This window comes from Astatotilapia calliptera, chromosome 17 (genome assembly GCF_964374335.1).
Source record: "Astatotilapia calliptera chromosome 17, fAstCal68.1, whole genome shotgun sequence".
NCBI lineage: Eukaryota > Metazoa > Chordata > Actinopteri > Cichliformes > Cichlidae > Astatotilapia > Astatotilapia calliptera.
In genome coordinates this window covers 9,208,548-9,224,966 of record NC_137438.1, presented here as the reverse complement: position 1 = coordinate 9,224,966, position 16,419 = coordinate 9,208,548, and positions in this window count along the sequence as shown.

Below are 16,419 nucleotides of genomic sequence, written 5' to 3'. Positions count from 1 at the left end.
CATTTTCAATCTCTATATAATATGCATGTTAAATTTTATATTTGGGGTTAAATATCAAGTCTTTTCAAGTAAACCGTTCAAGTCCAATTCAAGTCCCAGGTCATTGGTGTAAAAGTCCAAGTCAAGTCACAAGTCTCAGAACATTTTTTCAAGTCAAGTCTAAAGTCATAAAATTAATGACTCGAGTCTGACTCGAGTCCAAGTCATGTGACTCGAGTCCACACCTCTGATAGTGGCTATATAAATACGGACCTCTCAAATATATTGTTTCATTAGCAAGGTTTGAAAAAGATTATAGCTTACCAGTCAAGAGAGTGAAGTAAACTGGTTAGGGAATGCAAAAATTAAGTAAAACTGATCACTATTCCTAAAATCCAAAAATGAGGACATAAATGTGGCAAGCCAAGTTACACTACAGTCTACTCTTCACTTTGATTGGCTTAATACGGATAATTAACTTCATTGTAGGGCACTTTGTTACCCACTTTACCAAGTTCATGACAAGCAGATTTTAATGAAGTAGCGCAACGTTCACGGATCGTTTGTTTGACAAATTGTTGAATGCCCAAAATGTATCTGCATATTATCGAGCTACAGAAAACGCAGCGTTAATTTTACATGGTGATCTGCATCACTCGACAGGTGCATTGATCACTTGGTTTTGTAAATGTTCACCACTTTGAACTGTGGATTCAGTGGATCCTCCTCTGAAGGAAGTAGTTAAAATGAATCACAGAAGCGCTTTTGCTTAGATTTTAAAGAATTTGACCAGCTAAGCAGGCATTTATGGGTCTCTTCACTTGATTCGGATCATTCTTAGCAATATAGACGGTTCAACCACAACCTCAGTATTGTGTCCCTCTGTCTTTAATAGATTGTCTCGTTATCCACCTGATTTTACTGCCATTCCTCGCCATCTAACTCCTCATTGCAGTTATTTTTGGATTGTGTTTGGATGGATTCTTCCAGTGTTTGCCGGACTTTTTTGTTTGTCATTAATTTCCATTAGATGTATTTTTGTTTGCATTTTGTTTGCGTAAAGTTTCTGTTCAGTGATCATTTCAGGACACATCAGACCTGGCTGGTTGTGCTTATCGCAGCATTTTTAGCACTTACTCAAAAAAACTCCAGTCATAGGCATACAGCCGCTTTTAATACTTCTTGGTCAGAACCAACATAATAGTAAAAAGGCTGCAAAATTGTAGTAGCAGTAGTTAAAGTTTAAACCAGTTCCCATCAGTTAACAAGTTCTTTGTTTGACTAAAAATATTTAAAGGTAGCAAGAGGTGAAGACAGGATTAAAAAACAAAAAAGAAAAGAAAAAAACAGCTTCCCTTCTCTCACCAATCCCACTTGGTAGAGCAGATTGCCTAGGCTCAGATGCATGTCAGTAATTAATTCATTCTGCGAACAGGAGAATTTGCAGAGAGATTTTGCAATAACAATAAACTTTCATACTGCAAACATTCAAATTCGAGTTTTTATTGTTATTTTTATTACTTTCTACATATGAAGCAAGAATATGGAATTATGTAGCAAAGAAAATATTGATAAATTGCTGTAAGTGTGTCTTATATTTTAGATTCCTCAATGACGTCGACTTTTGCTTTTTTGACCGTGCTGCAAACCCTTGGCCTTCTCTCAGTGAGCTTCATGACGTAGTTACCTGAAATGGTTTCCACTTCACAGGTGGGCCTTGTCAGGGTTCATTTGTGGAATTTCTTGCCTTCTTAATGGGGTTGGAACCATCAGTTGTGTACACAGCTGACAGTCCTATTTGACAGTTGTTAGAATTCATATTATGGCAAAAACCAGTCAGCCAAGTAAAAACAAACAACAGTCCATCATTACTTTAAGAACTGAAGGTGAGTCAGTCTTTGAATGTGTCCCCAAGTGCAGTCGCAAGAATGATCAAGTGCTAGGACAACACTGGATCACCTCTGCTGCTAAATCACCAGCCTCAGAAATCACAATTTAACAGGACCTCACGTTAGAGTCTAGATTAATGCCACACAGTGTTCCAGTAGCAGACACACCTCTACATCAACTGTTCAGAGGAGACTGTCCGGATCAGGCCTTTATGGTCAAATAGCTGCTAAGAAACCACAACTAAGGAAAAGGAACAAGCAGAAGAGATTTGTTTGGGCCAAGAAACACAAGGAATGGACATTAGACCAGTGGAAATCTGTACTTTGGTCTGATGAGTCCAAATCTGAGATTTTTGGTCCACCCGCTGTGTCTTTGTGTGATGCAGAAAAGGTGAACAGATGGTCTCTACATGCCTGGTTCCCACCATGAAGCATGGAGGTGTGATGGTGTGGGGGTGCTTTGCTGGTGACACTGTTGTGGATTTATTCAAAGTTGAAGGCACAATGAACCAGCATGGCTCCAACAGCATCCTGCAGCGACATGCATCCCATCCAGTTTGCATTTAGCCTTCAGGCTGTATAAGCGCTATTTGACCAAGAAGGAGAGTGATGGATTGCTGCGTCACATGGCCTGGCCTCCACAGTCACCTGACCTAACCCCAATCGAGATGGTCTGGGATGAGATGGACCAAAGGACCAAAGTGAAGGCCAAAGGACCAACAAGTGCTCAGCATCTCTGGGAATTCCTTCAAGACTGTTGGAAAACCATTTCAGGTGACTACCTCATGAAACTTATTGAGAGAATGCCAAGAGTGTGCAAAGCAGTAATCAAAGCAAAGAGTGGCTATTTTGAAGAACCTACAATATGAAACATGTTTTGAGTTATTTCACATTTTTCTGTATACTAAATAATTCCATATGTGTTCAGTCATAGTTTTGATGCCTTCAGTGAGAAACTACAATGTAAATAGTAATTGGAAGTGTTATCAGTGTTGCGGAAATTGGGCACCATTCACAGTAACTGTGAATGCATCAACATGTATGAGGTGAAAAAAAAGGGCACCAAAGAAACAACAGACTGAAATTCTGTACAAGGACCGGACAGCAGAAGACTGAATCAAAATGACTTTCTCTGTTGATGCCTCTTTTTGACCATTTGGGACAATATGCAAAACGTTGAGCCAACAGTGGAGCTTCCCTGCTCTCTCTGCAGAGTTGCATCTCATGCAAAACAAAGAATTTGGTGCTAGTTTTCCAGTTTGATGGAGCCCCTTGTCCCACTAGATAACTAGATAAAAAAGATAAAACAGGATCCTGTGAATTTTGATCAGCTTGGAGAACTAATAATGCAAGAATGGATCCTCATTAGTCTGGATTTGGCCCAAAGTTCTGATATCCATCATGTCACAGAGAACTGCAGAATGTAAGAAGAAGAAGGATCAACACTGTAAATATTCTTTTCATAACTTTGATTTAACTATCAATAAAATTCTTTGAAACATATGAAATGCTTATGATTGTTCTTCACTATAGTAAAGAGATCCATAAAAAATAATCCAAATAAAAACTGAATGAAACAAAATGTTTTCTTCTGCCAGCTTCTAGCTTCTCACTACTAAAGATGGATACTAAATGCTTGTTCTGGCTCCGGCTGGACAGAGGACCTATCAGGACTAATCACCTGCGACATCAGCATGTTAGAAGCAGAAGGCTGGTGTTGCCTGCAGTCATATCGCTCCCTCACCAGGCTCTCTGAGCAGATTCAACATGAGCTTAATTAATGATTTGATAACTGCAGAGGCGTTAAAAGGAGCATGGAGACGAGCATTAATCCCATATAAAAGAGCTAAACTGGTTAGTGATGTGTGGCTTCTTACATGCTCACGCTTATTCTGATTGGCTCAGTGTGAGCTCACCAGCATGCTGAGAGTAAGACCGAAGTAAGAACTAAAGAAAGCAGATGTTTACGGAAGGGTGTATCAGTGTGAACCTTCACACTGCAGGGAGCAGCGGGTAGTTATTAAATCTAGACGGAGATGCCATCTGTAAGATATGCAAGTCCGTTTGGATGAATAAAGGTGGGAGGATTGGGTGCTGTAAGGTTGTGACTGGCAGTTCAAAACACCATAGGTGGATTTCTGAAAACCTTCAATTTGCACAAGTGGTCAAGGAATCCACTGAGCTTCACCTGAGACCACAAAATGAACAGATGCGGATGGATGAAGTTTGGTTATTTCACTTGAGAGAATATATTTTTGTTGTAAAAACTTTTGCATGAAATACATTGCTATGAGTTTTTGGTACCAACCCGAGGACAATGATCACAGTTTTTTATTTGCATATGTATTTTTTATTACCTCCGGCAAACAGGTAATGCCTTTGGTAGCATTTACATGCATCTAAAACTGCTGAAGCTGCTGTGACAATCAAAGTGTAAATAACGGCTTTATAACCCATTAGCTTGACGAGTTTCAGTTTGTGGCCTTCGTCTGGATCATAAAAGTATTTGCATGTGCTTTATTAATATGTTGTTCTGTCTGAAAATACAATAGCTTGAAAAGTTTTAAATAAATTCTGATAAAACCTTATCAAATTTGGCTTCCATCCACCCAGGTGTTGAAGGTCTGCTTAACAAATTACTGGTTGAAAATTGACAAAAAGCCTTAAAACTTAAACTATGATTCTTACAAGTATGGTGTGTATTGTCAACATATAGAAAGCACTGTATTAAGATTTTAAAATATCAAGTCAGATTTCACCTCTGACCTCTTCTTCAAGGTCAGTAGATTGATCTGAATGTCAATGTGATAATAATGTTATATAGAGGAGTTTGAAATGCTGGTTCTTAATGCCGTTGTTTGTACTGACAACAAACGTGCATACAGGGAATGATATATAGTCAGAAAAGGTCAAATTTTCATAAACATTGTTTTATCTTAAAATTCTACTACCTTTGTTTGTATTGGACACGTTTAGGACATGATACTGGTATATGGAGATTCAAAAATCACATCACAGTTTGCCTCCAAATACGTCACATTCAAACCTCTGACCTCACTTTTACATTTCATATCTGTATTTCTTTGAAGTTGACCCCAAAATGTGTTATAAACAAAGTGAAAGAGAAAGAGAATGAGCTAAGGTTAGTTAGAAATGATAAGATCAGGTTATCCATGTCCAGTTGTTCTTAATTCAGTAGCTATTATTCATTATGGGGGTGACCGTGGCTCAGGGGTTGGGAAGCGTATCTGTAACCGGAAGGCCGCCGGTTCGATCCCCGGGCTCTCTGTCCTGGTCGTTGTGTCCTTGGGCAAGACACTTTACCCTACCGCCTACTGGTGATGGCCAGAGGGGCCGATGGCAGCCTCGCTTCTGTCAGTCTGCCCCAGGGCAGCTGTGGCTACAACCGTAGCTTGCCTCCACCAGTGTGTGAATGCGAGAGTGAATGAATAGTGGCATTGTAAAGCGCTTTGGGTGCCTTGAAAAGCGCTATATAAATCCAATCCATTATTATTATTAGGTACTTCTAAAATAAACATATCATACTACCCTTATCTGATTTTAACTACAGTACAAACTTCATAATATATGTTAAAAATGAAGAAACCAAAATAAAAATACATAAAATATATTATAATTCCCTTAAAACTAAATATTGCTCAGAGAGTCAGCTGCCTTTGCAGAGGTTGCAGAGTGCTTCTTGTATTTATTTATTGCCATTTAAGTCATGAATATTAATGGTTTAAAGTAAAAATAAATCACCAAACACTCCAATAAGCTTGAAGCCGAGAGATTTGACAGAGGGCAGGTGTGGTAGTATTACAGTGCGGCTCTGAACACATATTAAATGTACCACAGACTGAGCATTTAAACATTGAAAGAATGATGATCATTTATGTACAAATCTTCTTGCTGTAGAAAAAAGAGGGTTTTTGTTTGAGTCATAGAGCATGACAATGTATCGCATTCTGCAGCCAGACTGGAAGAAGCTTGGCACTTGCATCACTTCTGCTGAAACAGAGCATGGCAGATATCAGGGGGACAACATCTTTGTGGCTCTCTCATTGAACAAACCCAACGAAACACATCACATTAATTCTTTGCTTTGCCATGAGGAGGCAAAACACCAAACAAGCCAGCTGTCAGCGAAAGAAAATCCCCCCCAGGCCAGGTATAAATCTGGATAGTCCAAGAGTAAAACCACACACCAGCAGTCAGCAGTAAAATCCCTCCACCATTCAAAAGCATAATCGCCCTAATCCCACATGTATCTGTCTAGAGGCTCGAGACTTGGCCTGAATCTGTCCTTCCACTTAGCCATTCCTCTGTGTTTGTGCCTCTGCTCTGTTTGTGTAAATGCATTTGTTGTTGGGCATTATGTGGCGTCTTCATCATCAGTATGAAGCTCTGAACAAACACCTTCAGTGCTTCCCTTCACTTGACATTAAGTTCATCATTAAAATGTGTATAAAATCAAATAACCTCAGACAGAGTGCCTCTTCTTTTTAAAACAGATTTACGCTATTCATCCAAACGTATGCGGAAATAATACTCCTTGAGTAAGATTTACTCAATAACTTCATTCATTTTGAGATGCTTCTAGAATTTCTCCATTGCATATATTTTCCACTTCCAGAAGTTTTATTTCTACATAAATGTTATTTCTCTTTTTTAAGCGCTGCCTGGTTAATGTTTTATTTTGGAATGCCCGCGCCACCAAAAACAAGTTTGTGGAGAATCGATCCCAGTATGCAGAGTTCCAATGACTAATTGTGACCTCTCCAGCAAACTGCAATCACACAGTATTGACTCCATTTGTGTTTTGTCAGTCTTTGGTTGTGAGGACACTGCTGATGATCTCATTTAATCATCAGCGACATTTAAATGTCTAAATCTGGTCACATTCTAAATAGTTACTACTAATACATACACTTACTGGACACATTATTAGGTACACTTTGCTAGTACCACGTGGATCTTTTGTTTACTTTTGGAACTGCCTTAATTCTTGGCACAGATCTAGAGTTGGATGTCTCAAGACCACTTTTTCGTGGTCTCGCTCTTGTCTTGGTCTCGCTGTCTCGGTCTTGCTGTCTGAGATCAACATAGTGGTCGGGAGATTTGGAGTCAACAGTATCCATGACATACAACGTAACGTTCGATAGTGTGTCATGCGTAAAAGCATCAGCTCTAAGAGCTGTGCTTAGAGAGTGCTTTGTAGTGAATCAGAAGAGTCGACTCCTCACTTCATTTCCTTTCGCTGCTCAGCTCTCACACAGTGGCTCAGCTATGCTCCAATCCCTCCATATTGTGGCCAATCACATGCGAGGATATAGGATAATATCATTATGTGAAAAACAGAGAGGGTGAGAGATGCGACAGTCAAGTGGAGTGTGCGTCTGTCCTCTCAGTAAGTGAGTGAGACAGTAGACAGTGAGGAGGGCTTTGCAAGTGCATCGCAAAAACACATAAACATGCCTGACACCCGTAAACAGCGCAGCATCTGGCTGCAGTTTAAAGACTTTTTTGTCTCGGTCTGTCTTGGTCTTGGTCTCGATACCCCCTGGTCTTGGTATTGTCTTGGTCTTGGTTTAGGGGGTCTTGACTACAAGTCTACTCAGATCGTGGTATAGTTGAAAGATAATTTCAGTTTCTTGTTCTTAATAACAGGATTTGCACTTGGTGTGGTCTTTTGTTGCTTTGGCAGTTCTCCTTTGAAATTTGCTGCGTTGTGTGTTGAGAGATGCTCTTCTGCAAACGTTGGTTGCAAAGAATCTGCTTTATTTCTGTTCCGTTCCCATCAGGTCCTTTGACCTCTGGCTTAACAAGGCATTTTTGCCCAGAGAACTGACACTCACCAAATATTTCCTTTTATTTATTTATTTATTTTTTACCATTCTCTGTAAACCCTAGAGATGGTCCTGTGGCAAAATTCCAGTAGATTTGCTGTTTCTGAAATACTCAGACCAGCCTGCCTGGCATTAATAGCCATGCCACATTCAAAGTCACTTAAACCACTTTTCGTTCCCATTCTGACGCTCAATTTCATACGGGATTTCTTGACTATGCCTACGTGCATAAATGCTGCAAAGTGACTGGCTAATTAGACATTTCTAGCAATGAGCAGTTGAGCAGCTGGTTCTAATGAAGTGGCTGGTAAGTGTATATCATCATACAATCTGCCTGGATTCAATTTATAAATGTATACATTTAAATGTCCGCTGGGATTTGATTGTGTAGCTGGAGGGTAAATTGTGTGGTTGTCTTAGCACAAACATTTCGCAAGCAAATAAAAAATGTAAGTCAAAATTTGCTTGTAAAAGCTTTTAAAAACAAATGTGGATATTTTAAACAATGATGTCTCAATCAAATCAACCAAAATAATTTGAACCAAACAATTCAATCCTAATATTAATCTTGATGCCTGATGGACTGTTTAGACATATTTTAAACCTCAAATCAGAAGAAATAGCTCCTATGGAAAACATTAATTAATTGATGAAAGTTTACAATGGCTTTTAAAAGAAGACCATTCACCATTTTAAACCAGATTCAGACTGATTAGTAAAGGTTCTGGTCACTGTTTCCAAATTCAATTCAGTTCAATTCAGTTTTATTTATACAGCGCCAAATTGCAATGACAGTCGCCTCAAGGTGCATTATATTGTAAGGGAGACCCTACAATACAATAATGTGAATTATTCAACCACAACAAAGGCATCCAGTGAACCAGTGTTACACAAAACAGACGACCTTAAGAAACTTAAGGGACTTTGTTATTAGCCTTTAACAAAATCAGAATATTTCTTCCAATTTATTTCACTCAGTCTTTAAAAAATAACAAACATAACACAGTTTAAAAGGCATAAAATAGTCTTTTTCAACAGCAAGGTGACTCAAATAGAGGTATTAGATGAAAACCTGACATATCTTGGCATGGTGTGCAGTGGAGGACAAAAGAAGAAGTCGCAGGCTTAAAAAACAGACAAGTCTGAAAATCTTTACGAAATAGGAAAAAGAGACATGACACAGGACCTAAGATGAATCTGGATCTTCAGTTAACACATCTGCTGCTCACTGCAGTGTTAATTCTGGCAGAAAATTCAGATTCAGTTTCAGTCATGGTCTTGTGCCTAATATTTCACTTAGTTTTAGTCATAATTTAGGCATCTAAGTTTAGCTTTACTTGACTAAATAAGATTATCATAGACTACATAGTTGATTTAGCAGTCATAGATATTAAGTGTAAAAGCTTCTTATGTTTGTACCGGGTTTTGAGTTTACAAAGCACTTTATTTTCCTTCACATCAAATGCGGAGTGTGTCCGTATGTCTGCTCTTCTCTTCCTGACTTTTTGTCATGTTTTCATGAGAAAGAGGGAGCATGGAAGCTCCCCTGCCTCCCACACTGTTTGTTAGCAGCAGATCAAATGTGCACATCTAACCTTACTCAAGAAGGCAATTACTTTTGATTGGATCACTTCCAAACTCGTTCTGCCTTTCTACACAACTTAACTAGTTCTGATTGGATCTTGTCTCCAGAACATTTTCATCTTGTTTTATTAGCTGATGAAAGGGTAAATGCTTTTCATCATAGTTTCTGTCCTGGTGTGTTTTCATCTTGTTTTAATCAGAAACAAAAACTATGGTGATAATTATTGGTTAATGAAATTAAGACTGGTTCATTAATGGTGCTAAACATACTTGCAATAAAAGCATACCTGATTAGAAAAAGACACAGTGGGACACTATCACTCACTGACTGGCCTCCCCAGAATGTGGACATTATTGAAGCAACGTGGGAGAAAATAAACAGCAGCAAACATCCAAAGAGATTTGTCCTTCAAGAAACCTGGAGAACTATTCCTGAAGACTACTTAAAGAAATGACAAGAAAGCTTGACTAAGAGCGTTCAGACTGTCTTGAAAGATAAATGTGGTAATACCATACATAGACTTTCAAGTTCATTAGAGTTCTATAAACTCAAGGGTTCAAACACCGTTTTCAGGGTCAAATTCAAGCACTTTTTAAGCACGTTCAAGATCCATTTTCAAGCTTTTCCAGCACATTGCCAAAAAACACAATATATGCTTCACTTTGCATCACCTCAATAAGACAATGTAAAAATTTTAAACAAATCATCTTAGATTGACTTAAATGTACCTTTTCACCTTTGGTTAAAAACATAGAAAACGTGACACAAAATGCTGCAAAATTAATTCCCTATAAAACCATCAGTAAGATGTTTAACTGTGTTGCTGTCTGTATTATTGTTTAAGTCCTAAATTATGGCCTTTAAAGTATTAGTCCTAAATGCATCATGTACAGTAAGACAGGAATGGAGAATAGAGGAATGGAGGCTTTGAACAGATGACATAGCCAGTTCAATTCAACACATAAAACTTTAAGAATGCAAAAGCATCTGTCTAAAAGCTGTTTATTTCATCGATCATCTGTGATATTATTATATACAGTTATAATGCATTGTTCATCTCCCTTAAATAAACAGGCAGCCTCAAAATAGGAAACATTCATATACGAAAACACATAGATATTTGTCTGTTGTCTCAGTGGCTGATAGTGCCCCACAGGCCTCAGTGTGAGCTTGAAGCAATTTATAATTTTTAAGTTGTTTAATGTGTAAGCCCTGACAATAAAAAGATTTTGCATTAAAGCCAGGAAACTTGACTTTTCTTTGTGACCATATGGATCAGTCATATCACCCCTAAGGTGTTGCCAAAGCTGCCAAGTTAATAGTCGAAAAAGCTGCAGCAATACACAAAAATATAAACAGTATTCTGTTTACTTGGTGACAACTTCGATTTTACCTTTTACTTAGAAAGCCTTAAGTTGGCTAATTATGTATCGAGCTAACGTTTAAAGCTTTCACTTGAGGGAAGTAACTCACATTACTGCAACTGCTAAGTAATGTTAGCTAAGTACACAGCATATTCTATAAATTACCATGCCATAACTAACTGCTATACTAGCGCTGCTGTATTGCATCACACTCAGTGCATTTCAATAATGTATCCCCTGAGTTTGCTAGCTAGCAAAATAATAATCAATTGTAACATCAAATGATTCAAGAGTGGAAACTCCACCATTGTGAAAAAGTGCAAATCCTTTTTGCAGACTTTTCAGGTGTCTACTCATGAATTTGGTCCTTGTCTTATCCATGATTTGTATTTGTATCAGATAGTAATTTGTTGTGAATAAAGTACAATTACAATTTCAAGCAGTTTAAGCACCACATCTGAAACTCAAGCACTTTTCAAACCTTGAAAAGACAATATTAAAATCCAAGTATTTTCAAGGCTTTCAAGCACCCTATGAACCCTGAAACTCTGTTAATGTCTTATATACTGTATCTCCATGTATGTTTGCACGTTTTTATAAATTATTTCTATAAATTTGATGAACATAAAGAAATGAGGGGTATGTCATTAGGGTGATGGTTGGTCTAGTTTCTCCTTTCTTCTAATTAAACTTCCTGCAGTTATTCTCCTCTCTAGTGAGCGGAGTTCTGTTCCCACTCCTCAGGCTGACACTGTTGCTGATTGTCATCATTAACGCCACTATATGAGGACCAGGTGATCCATCTAGCCTCTGCCAGATAGTCTCCCTCTCTCAAGTGGTAACAGGCCAAATCTAACCTCCTCGCACTTACCTTTTGCTCAGTTCCCTGCGGTAACCATTTCAATAAAGACTACAAAACCTTCTCTGAGTCTCTTTTGGTTCTGCATTTAGTGTATACACTTAGTGTATTGTGTTGCCGTTCAATACTCTGGCCATATGATGAACCCAGGTAAAGTGTAGAGTGCATGTGGAGCCCTGAGGAGCATTCATTGAAAGCTGATTAAAAATGATCTGAAAGCAGAATATCTATTTTGCAATTGCTCTCTCCGGAAGAAATGTTTCGGATTATTAAGCAGATCGGTGCACACATACTCAAAACAGGGTAATTAAAAGATTTAATTTTAGATAAAGACAAGATCAGTACTTGTAACAACACATACATACATTGGAGAGATGAGGTTTTTTTTCCTTTGTAGTCGGTGCCAGATTGTTACCAAGAGACCACATCTTAAAGGTACACAAATATTGATTAAAGCAGTTTTCCCTTTAGAATTGAATCCTTGTTATCCACAGTTAGAGTAGCACCGCATAAAAAGAAAGGGCCAAAGAAATGTCTGGGGAAAGAAAGTCCAGCTGGAATTTCAAAGTTCGTTTTTTCCTTTCTTTTCGTTTTTAGTGCCAGCTGGCCATCCTGTCAAAAAAAAAAAAAAAAAAAAGACAGTCTGAATGGAGTTTAGCCAAGGACATATTTGCGTGCTGACATGTCTATTCTCTGTAGTCAAGCCTCTTGATGACAAAGAAAAAGAAAAAAATCCTACCTCGTGTTGTTGTGATTGAACGACCTTGGGTTTGTTTGTTGCTGTCAAACTCTTGAAACAATGTGTTGGAGAATCTGAGGACTTTGATTCTTAAGACTCAAATATTTCAGCGACAACATTCAACAAAAACACAGATTAAGACCCCCTGGAGATATAAGCATCTACTGCTGTCAGACTGCTGTCTGTTTCATGTTTCAGTTTTCCTTTTAAATAGTACGCGTGCAGCACACTTCTCGTACAGTTTTAAATACACTTGGTTCCGTTGTGGCGATCAGTTTCGTGTAATTGCAAATTCAATATCTCGGTGTGGGGCAGGGATAGCTCAGTAGGTAGAGTGGTGGCCCCATGATCGGAAGGTCGGGGATTCGATTCCCCTGAACAGCTACCCTGAGGTACCCCTGAGCAAGGTACCGTCCCTACACACTGCGCCCAATGGCTGCCCACTGCTTCACTGAGTGAATGGGTTAAATGCAGAGAGGAATTTCCCCACGGGGATCAATAAAGTACACTTTCTTTCTTAACTTCAGCATTATCTTGTATCTACTCAGCCCTCCAATAATTTCAGACAATGTCTCCAGCAATGGTCACTCTGATTCAGTAACGACCTTTCAGCCCCCCTTAAAGTAATTATGAACTCATTGCTGCAGGCAGCGTAAAGTCTTTTCTTCAAGCTGTGCTGAAGGTTTTATTCTTTTAAACCAGTGAATGACATGGAAAGTATTATAAGAAGGATTTAATGAATAATAAGCTTAAAAAATGAACATCAAGTGGATTGAAGGGCAAACTTTGGGAGTGCACGAATGACCCGTTTCAATCAGAGATTGTACATTTTGTGTCTCAACCTCCTTATATCAGCAGAGTGATGACATTGTATTAAGTTCAGGTAGACATAAAATCCCTGCTTCATTACTCTTAAACCTAAACTGTGTCAGTGCAAATTAAGTATAAGACTATTGAGATGATTTTTTCCCTTTTTTTGTAATTCACATGAGATACAGTACATGAATATAGATTTCCATATTTGTCTGCAGAAGTGGATGATGTGATGACATACTGTGATAATGTTGAAGCAAGAGTTATTTCAGCTGGGCTTATTTATGAATTGGGAGCATCTGGGTTTAGCAGAATGCACCACAGAGAGCTGAGATTGCTGGAGGTGACGCTTACATGGTAGTTGAGTCTGGCTGGTAACAGTGGTAGGAAGGTTCGCCACAGCAGGACAACCACATGCAAGATAAAATATTCTCCTCTTCTGTGCTCTACACACTGTTTTTGAAGGCCACTTGAAGTTTGGAGGTCTGCAGTGACTCTGCAGAAAGTTGGTGACCTCTCCCTCAGCACCCGCTGACCCTGCTCTGTGATTTTAGGTGCCCTGCCACTTTGTGGCTTAGTTTCTGTCGTTCCAAGTTTCTTCCACTTTGTTTTATTACCAGTAACAGCTGACTGTGGAATATTTAGTAGTGAGAACATTTCACAAATGGTCTTGTTTTGCAGGTGACATCCTATCATGGGATGATTCACTGAGCTCCTCCTAATGTTTGTAGAGGTAGTCTGCATGCCATAGAGGCTTGTTTTATACAGCTGTAGGCACAAAAGTGATTGGAATACCTAAAATGATCAATGATCTGGATGGGTAAGTGAATACGTTTGGCAATATACTCTGTATATTTCAAACTTAGAGGTTTGAATAGAACAGTTTTGTCCTCTATGGGTAAATTTTTTTCATAACTCTTCCAATTGAAGGAGCGTGGCCACTGACTGACAGTCTACTGGGCATCATCCACCGCTTTGTTTCATTAAACTGGGCCTCTTCTCTGTGTGTGCACAGTTCGTGCCTCTGAGGTCTTTTAAATTGATTATATGACTAATATTGTTGCTTACGACACTGAAAAAAGGGGATTGGCCAGCTCTTGGATTTACGTAAGCAAGTGCCTCATGCTTTAAAGTTAAGTGTAACTATATAGTGTAGAAACTACATGATATGCAGAGAGGGTAGATTAAATTGTTTATATGCACGGGTTTCAGACTCACGCTCTTTAGATCGTGGTTTCAGGAAGGCATCCATCTCAGTCAACTCGAGCAGCCGCCTCTACTTTTTTTGGTATACCGAAAAAAGTAAATTGGGTGGTTGTTACATTAAAAAAGTCTAACTTGTAATTTGAACACAATAATTTCATGTTTCTATGAACGTAATTAAATCATGAAGGAGCTGTACGAAATTCAACAACTTAATTTGTTCTTGTTGAGATGACATGATACAGTCTAGTGAGAGTGGTTAGTTGTCGAACTCGTGAAATTCACAAGATCGCACGAGATTTCAAACTGCAGGAAAATCACTGGAGTTATAAGAGGCAGAGAACTACACACACACCACATGCATGCTATTGCTGTTTATTGTGGATTAACCTGTCAAGGACAAAAACAAAAAAATTCTGCATCAAATACAGGAAATCATAGCTTTCCTGTATTTCCTAGATTGGTGGCATGGTGGTTCATGCTGTTGCTACACAGTAAGAAGGTTCTGGGTTCAAATCCACATTATGGCTAGTTTCTCTGGGTATTCTGGTTTCCTCCCACAGTTAAAAGTCATGCAGTTATTAGAGTTAGGGTTAACTGGTGGTTCTAAATTACCCGTGAATGTAAGTGCAAATGGTTGTTTGTCTCTATGTGATAGACTGGGGAGCTGTCCAGGGTGTACCCTGCCTCGTAACCTATCACTTCAGGGTTATTTCCCAGCCCCCCTGCAACCAGGATAAAGATAGGAGGATGGTAGTTGTTGTAGACCCGTTCAATTTTTATGGTAACCAGGATCTAGACTTTGTTGAACATATCATATGTAATATGAAGACAGCATGTAGTATTTAAGTGACCAAGTTGTATTGGGGTAAAAGTTATTGAATAGTGTGGAAATAAAATGACAAAACTGTGAAGGATTAAAATATTCCAAGAGCTCAACTTACTTCATCTGAACATGTTTCAATCACATTTTATGAACACAAAATGCACAGATTTATTGATTATGAATAAGTTGCGTTGATTTAACTCATTTGTTTAAGTTTCTGCCAAAGCAAAACATTTGTGTGCAACCAATGTCCACTATTGAATCAAATAAATCCAACATGGCTTTTTTTCAGTGTATGTGGTACAGTAAGCCATGATACAATAGCACTTGTGTTTACTCTGCCTCACTTGTTCCCTATCAGCTGTTTACATCAAGTTTCCATTTGTTCTGAACTGAACCTTTCCAAAGCTTTAGACTGTCTCATGAGCCACACACAGCTCTCATTTTGGTGTATGACCACTCCCTGCAAAATGCCACAAGATATTCAGATAAAAAAGGCACACACAAGTGACACTGCTGGTACACTTAGGTATAAACTGTAAAAGAGTCAGTGGAAATACATGATGATTGCTTCTAAAAAGATAAAATGAAAGCACAGAAATAAACCATGTATGAGAAAATGCCTCAAATATATGGGATTTCTATTTTTTCCATCTTCAGCTTTTTGTGACAAACAAAGAGCAAACCTGCAGTATTTCTTAAGAAAAACTCCCAAGTTGCTTCACTCATCTGAAGCCAAGAGAATACAATGGAGACTGGTGTCATCCAAAGATTTACAGCAGGCAAACAGCAACCTAAGCTTCACTGTACAATGGAAATGGCTTTGATTCAAGTTTAAATGTCCCCAACCCAATCCCAATCCATGCAACAATGACACAAATAATTTTACTTTATGTTGAAACCATTCATTTAAACCCTTTAAGCTGTAAACATTACTTTGACAGAGGCAGACAGCTAGAATTGTATTTTCCCCAGACTCCATATAAATGTGCAACTTTCCTTTGTGATTTGTTGGTAAGCAGCAATTCTGTGAGAGAAAACTCCCCTTTTGGAAATTACAACCTTCCCCGCTGTCCTTGGTTCATCCCTTGTGGCTTTTCTTTCATTAACAAGCTCTCATCCTTTTTACAAAAAGCTGATCTCATGTCACAAAAAATCTATAGTAGAGGAATGCAGGGAATAATAGAGAAGTTAAATTGATCTGTAAAGCTCTCAATTTGCTTTTGTTCTCTTTTTTATCTGGGCAGTCTTTAGAGTTTTATTTTGAAACACAACACTGCAACAAACATTTCTCTTGTGCAGTGCTTCTTAAA